Raw genomic sequence first — 7,506 nt, 5'->3', positions numbered from 1 at the left:
AAATTGAGATGAAAAGGTTTAAAGCTCGCCAAGCTGAGATGTGGGCTAAAATTAGACAAGAGCGAAAGGCCTTGGAAATTCAAAAAGATAAAAGTATTGATTTAGCTAAGAAAGAAAATTCGGTTATTGAAAAAGCTGAATCAAATATTATATCTGCCGAATCTATTGAGGAAAAAGAGGATGCCAAGGCGTTGGGGAGCCAACTGAAAGCAAAACAAACTATCATTCAAATTACACCATTGTCATGCTCTCCCAACATATTCAAAGAGGTACGTCTAGCAAGTGATTCACCTATTTTTAGATTTGGTCACAACTTTATTATTGATACATCTATTAGAAAAGATCTTATAAGTAATTTTGAAAGACCAATGATGAAGGAAAATTTACTTGTTAGCAATAAAATTGTTACAAAGCATATCGGTCAATATATTGTACCATTTAAAGAGACTGATAGTGACTTATTACTGCAACCAAAGATTTTCACATTGCTTTATTTAAAGTTCATATCTAATTGGGTATCTTTGCTTGCTTCATACTTGGCTTATGCATGGGCTCAATTGAGACATGTATATTCTAACTACTTTGATTTCAAAAATTTAAAGCCAATGTTATACTCTATTGAGAAAACCGATGATAGTAATAATTTCTTTTTCAAAGTCATCGGAGATAGAGTGCAAAACACAATGCATAGCCGAATGGGGTAATGCAAAATCTGAACTATTCGTTAGCTTAACTCCAAAGCCGTTCTCACAGCAAGATCAGCTAGAGAATAAAAAGTTTACCTTCAATTCAAGCATGTGTGATCAAATATTTGATTTGTTGCTGAAAAATAATTACATTAGAGTTCTTGATCACCATGTGAAGCCATCAATCCAAGGACAAATGTATTGCAAGTTGCATGATTCGTCCAAGCATAATTTTAAGGATTGCAACATGTTCCGTCAAATAGTTAATCGGCCATTGATAAAGGACGATTAAAATTTGTTGAAACACCAAGGGATGACCAGTCTATTCCGATTGGTCCTAATAGAATTTTTTTTTGAATCGACTGCTTCAAGACGATTCCTTTAAAGATGAGAAGGTAAAAGCTGCAGGTGGTGGGATCAAGTTTTCAAGTAAAGAAGCTGTTCAAGAGCACAATGAAAATATTCTTGAAGGCATGAGTTCTATTGAAGATACAATAAAGACGCCAAGGACTGGGGAGGGCAACAAAGTAATCCAAAGATCGATGCAAGCAAAACCAAAGGAGATAAAGGCCGCAATAAGCACAACAACAACAACAAAGCCTTTAGTCCCAAACAAGTTGGGGTAGGCTAGAGGTGAAACCCATAAGATCTCGCAACCAACTCATGGCTCTGGCACATGGATAGCAAGCTTCCATGCACCGCTGTCCATAGCTAGCTCTTTGTTGATACTCCAATCCTTCAGGTCTCTCTTAACGGACTCCTCCCATGTCAAAATCGGTCGACCCCGCCCTCTCTTGACATTCTCCGCATGCTTTAGCCGTCTGCTATGCACTGGAGCTTCTAGAGGCCTGCGTTGAATGTGCCCAAACCATCTCAAACGATGTTGGACAAGCTTCTCCTCAATAGGTGCTACCCCAACTCTATCTCGTATATCATCATTCCGGACTCGATCCTTCCTCGTGTGGCCACACATCCATCTCAACATACGCATCTCCGCCACACCTAACTGTTGAACATGTCGCCTTTTAGTCGGCCAACACTCCGCGCCATACAACATTGTGGGTCGAACCGCCGTCCTGTAGAACTTGCCTTTTAGCTTTTGTGGCACTCTCTTGTCACAGAGAATGCCAGAAGCTTGGCGCCACTTCATCCATCCGGCTTTGATTCGATGGTTCACATCTTCATCAATACCCCCATCCTCCTGCAACATTGACCCCAAATACCGAAAGGTGTCCTTCCGAGGTACCACCTGGCCATCAAGGCTAACCTCCTCCTCCTCACAGCTAGTAGTACTGAAACCGCACATCATGTACTCGGTTTTAGTTCTACTAAGCCTAAACCCTTTCGATTCCAAGGTTTGTCTCCATAACTCTAACTTCCTATTTACCCCCGTCCGACTATCGTCAACTAGCACCACATCATCCGCAAAGAGCATACACCATGGGATATCTCCTTGTATACTCCTTGTGACCTCATCCATCACCAATGCAAAAAGATAAGGGCTCAAAGCTGACCCCTGGTGCAGTCCTATTTTAATCGGGAAGTCATCGGTGTCGACATCACTTGTTCGAACACTTGTCACAACATTATTGTACATGTCCTTGATGAGGGTAATGTACTTTGCTGGGACAAATAAGCACAAGCACAAGCACAAGCACAAGAAATCCAAGGTAACTTTTGCATAGTTATTAGATAAATATCAAAAGAAAAGTGAAGAGAATGGTGCTTATCGGTCGAGTAATGCAAAAGCATCAAGATCACCCCCTAGGCGCAAATCCAAGGATCGGTATTGGCAAGAAGACAATTTTAATGCAACGCGTTCATATCCTTATTTTGGATTGCCGATGCCAATGTCATGGATGCCTCCCTATGCTCATGTAGATCGATATTCATCATGGGACAGGTATAATACAATGGCACATTCTCTATCATATTGTAGACCATCTCACCATTATTATGCAGCTCCAAGAAGATCAACGTTCAGTAAGCAGTCATATGTTCAAGACCGTTTCAATAAGAAAGAATCGGTCTGGAGCTCAAGAAAGAAGAAAGAGGTGATCAAACAAGTATATCGAGTTAGAAAAGATGGTCGCAAGAGTGCCAATTCAGATTTGATCTTAAAGGATAAAGAGCCAATTAAAGTGTTAAGATTGGCTACTAAAGGCAATGAGAAGAAGCAATCAATTGTCGAGAATCAAAGTGCCAAATCTGAAGAAAAGAAGTTCAAAGTGCACAAGGTAAAACAAGAATTGTCATTGCTTCAAACAAAATCGCAGCTGGGGTGCATACTCAGCTTATCATATTGGCAAAAGAAGAAATTACAAAAACTTAGTGCACAAGAACTTGAAGATAGGAACATGGCATGGGTTCCCAAAGGAAGTGCTTAAAATAAGAATTATGTGCAAGCTTTCACTACAAGAAGTGCGGCAAAGGTGAAGAATGAAAAGACTGAAAACTATGAAGGACCAAGCTGAAGGTTTCAGCATCTTCGGTCTACACATTATCCATATTCTTCAACTATGCCATTAATGCTTATGCCATGGAATTCATCATCAGGTATGATTGGTAACCCTCAATGGGCTTATTTTAATCCATGGATGTAATGTAATTTCTTACATCATGAAAGGGTATTACCAAGTCACTATACGTTTGGTTAGCTACAAGTTTTTTGTTGATCCAAAGGGTCGAAATACTTGATTTGACATTTTGTTTGTTTGTTTCGGCTATATGTGCTTTGAACGAAGTTTACATGGTAATGACCGATATTTACCTATCGTCCTAAGAGTATGTCAATGCATGGCCGATGTAGTATTCTAACATCATCCTTAGTTCAATTGGACAGCGAGACCAGTACTATGGAGATTATGTTTTGATAGTTGAATTCATAACAATGGCCACGGTGTTGGTGTTGTTTATATATCTCCATATAGTGTTGTTCTGTGAAGCCTCATGCTTCTTAAAATATTTATTGCACAATAATCAAAGCCAAATATGCAATGTTATTCGGTTTGGAACTTTTGCCATATGTGCTAAACATATTGAGGCTTTTGGTGATTCATTATGAGTAGTGCAACAAATATCCAAGGGTTATCAATGTTTTGACGAATCACTTATAATTTATCTTGGGGTATGTCTAGATACAAAATTTACCTTGGGTTGCTTTAAAATTGATCATATATCTAGGCATGAAAAATGGAGAGGGTTGGCATAGCAAACATACGGCTACCATGTTGGTCATGGTGTATTGCACGTCTATCAATAGCCGATGCTTATTATTGCCAACATAGGTAAGGCCGAATTGGAGGTCACCAGTTCACCACCTCGGCCACTAATGAAACTTTTATGCAGGAAAAGTAAGGATTCAAGGAAGTTCATTGTTGATTATCTGCAAGATCCTAGCAGAAGGGTGAACAATATGGTTGATGGATGGTTTTGACATGCATACCAATGGAACTTTATGGTTGGATTAATGAAGTTGAGAAAGTTTCACCCAAGCTTGCATCAAAATGTTCACACAAGCAATGGCCGATATAGAAATTATCGTCTTAAGCACATAAAATGTCCAATGGAGTGTTGACATCGTCCTTAGGAAAAGCATCGTGCAAGTTATTATTCGGCACACAAGTTTGCCGAAAAACAGGGGGGCATGTGTTGACACCAAATTTTGGCACAGCCAAGAACTTAATTAAGATGGCCTCAAATGGAGAAGTGTTCAAAGTGAGAAAGCTCCGTATAGTCAAAAGGAGAAACTTTGATATTTGGGCCATAGCCATCCGATCTCATTTCTAAGGCCGAAGTTGTGTTCGAAGTATTCGGATTTTCTATTCAGAACACTATTGAGCTGATTGTGATGCCCCCGATCCAATCGTACACTAATCATGCACGCAAACGTGTACGATCAAGATCAGGGACTCACGGGAAGATATCACAACACAACTCTAAAACATAAATAAGTCATACAAGCATCATAATACAAGCCAGGGGCCTCGAGGGCTCGAATACAAGTGCTCGATCATAGACGAGTCAGCGGAAGCAACAATATCTGAGTACAGACATAAGTTAAACAAGTTTGCCTTAAGAAGGCTAGCACAAACTGGGATACAGATCGAAAGAGGCGCAGGCCTCCTGCCTGGGATCCTCCTAACTACTCCTGGACGTCGTCAGCGGGCTGCACGTAGTAGTAGGCACCTCCGGTGTAGTAGGGGTCGTCGTCGACGGTGGCGTCTGGCTCCTGGACTCCAGCATCTGGTTGCGACAACCAGAAAGAAAGGAAAGGGGGAAAAAGGGGGGAGAAAGCAACCGTGAGTACTCATCCAAAGTACTCGCAAGCAAGGAACTAAACTACATATGCATGGGTATATGTGTAAGGAGGCCATATCAGTGGACTGAACTGCAGAATGCCAGAATAAGAGGGGGATAACTAGTCCTATCGAAGACTACGCTTCTGGCAGCCTCCGTCTTGCAGCATGTAGAAGAGAGTAGATTGAAGTCCTCCAAGTAGCATCTCCAAGTATCATCTCCAAGTAGCATCTCCAAGTATCATCTCCAAGTACCATCGCATAGCATAAACCTACCCGGCGATCCTCTCCTTGTCGCTCTGTAGAAAAGCGATCACCGGGTTGTCTGTGGAACTTGGAAGGGTGTGTTTTATTAAGTATCCGGTTCTAGTTGTCATAAGGTCAAGGTACAACTCCAAGTCGTCCTGTTACCGAAGATCACGGCTATTCGAATAGATTAACTTCCCTGCAGGGGTGCACCACATAACCCAACACGCTTGATCCCATTTGGCCGGACACACTTTCCTGGGTCATGCCCGGCCGCGGAAGATCAACACGTCGCAGCCCCACCTAGGCAAAACAGAGAGGCCAGCACGCCGGTCTAAACCTAAGCGCACAGGGGTCTGGGCCCATCGCCCATAGCACACCTGCATGTTGCGTGGGCGGCCGGAAGCAGAACTAGCCCCCTTAATACAAGAGCAGGCTTACGTTCCAATCCGGCGCGCGCCGCTCCGTCGCTGATGTCTGAAGTGCTTCGGCTGATACCACGACGTCGGGATACCCATAACTACTCCCGCGTAGATGGTTAGTGCGTTTAGGCTCGTAGCCAACTCAGATCAAATACCAAGATCTCGTTAAGCGTGTTAAGTATCCGCGAACGCCGAACAGGGCCAGGCCCACCTCTCTCCTAGGTGGTCTCAACCCGCCCTGTCGCTCCGCCACAAAGTAACCGTCGGGGACCGTCAGGAACCCAGGCCCACCTCTACCGGGATGGAGCCACCTGTCCTTTCAGCCCCCAACTCCGAACAGTATCACAGGTAATGTAACAGTGTAAAGTATATAGTATATGCCCGTGATCACCTCCCGAAGTGATCACAGCCCAGTAGTATAGCATGGCAGACGGACAAGAGTGTAGGGTCACTGATGGAACACTAGCATCCTATACTAAGCATTTAGGATTGCGGGTAAGGTATCAATGACTGTAGCAGCAATGACAAGCTATGCATCAGAATAGGATTAACGGAAAGCAGTAACATGCTACACTACTCTAATGCAAGCAATATAGAATAGAATAGGCGATATCTGGTGATCAAGGGGGGGGGCTTGCCTGGTTGCTCTGGCAAGAGAGAGGGGTCGTTAACTCCGTAGTCGAACTGGTCAGCAGCAGCGTCGGCCTCGTAGTCTACCGGAGAGAAGAGGGGGAAGAAATAATGAATACAGAGCAAACAAAGCACCACAAAATATATCAAGGCAATACGCGGTGTTCGGTGTGCCCTAACGCGGTAGTAGGTGATACCGATGAAGGGGGAAAAACCCCCGGGAAAGTATTCCCGGTGTTTCGTGTTTTCGGGCAGAGGAGCCGGAGGGGGAAAGTTGCGGGTTCGATAGGTTAGGGGCATGTGGCGGACGAACGGACCGCGTATCCGGATTCGTCTCGTCGTTCTGAGCAACTTTCATGTACAAAGTTTTTCCATCCGAGCTACGTTTATTTTATATTAATTTTAAAAGATTTAATTCATTTTTAGGATTTATTTAATTATTTAAATTCAACATTATCCAGAACAGTGCATGCTGACGTCAGCATGACATCAGCATGACGTCAGCAGTCAACAAAGGCGTTGACTGGTCAACTGACATGTGGGTCCCATTCGTCATTGACTGATTAGTCTAATTAGGGTTTAATTAAACTATCTACTTAATTAGATTAATTAAACAAGATTAATTAACTTAATTAATTCATTAACTATTTTAATTAATTAATTAATTATATATTTATTTTTATTTCATTTTCATTATTTTAAATAAAACGTTCTAGGGGCTAGGCCCACTTGTCTATGGCACAGGGGCCTTGCGGGTCAGGCGAGCGGGCGTGGGCGCGTGGCTAACGGGCATAGCCCGAACGGGCGCAAGCCCGAGGGGCGCTGGGCACACACGGTGGCAGCGGCGGCGGCATGCGCGGGCGCGCGGGCGCGAGAGTGAGCGCACGGGCGTGGCGAGCATGGCTACATGAAGGACGGCGGGCGCGGTGACCTGCGGGAAAAAAAGGAGGAGGGGAGGGCGAGGCTCACCGAGCCCTGTAGTTGAGCATAGCGGGCTCGAGGAGGAGTCGGGGTTGCCGCGACGAGGCGGAGGAGGTCCTGGCGACGAGCAGCGACGGCGGGGTGTTCCGGCGACGAGGAGGAGGTCGGAGACGTCGGCGTCGAGGAGGCAGTCCGGCGAGGTGGCCGTCGACGGGCGGCGGGCCGGCGTCGGGCGCGCGGGGGCGATGACGGGGAGGCGATCCAGTCGGCGGCGCGGTCGATGCGTGGCGTGGCCGCGGCTTC

This window comes from Triticum aestivum, chromosome 4B (genome assembly GCF_018294505.1).
Source record: "Triticum aestivum cultivar Chinese Spring chromosome 4B, IWGSC CS RefSeq v2.1, whole genome shotgun sequence".
NCBI classification, from domain to species: domain Eukaryota; kingdom Viridiplantae; phylum Streptophyta; class Magnoliopsida; order Poales; family Poaceae; genus Triticum; species Triticum aestivum.
Note: the sequence above shows the minus strand (reverse complement) of the source record.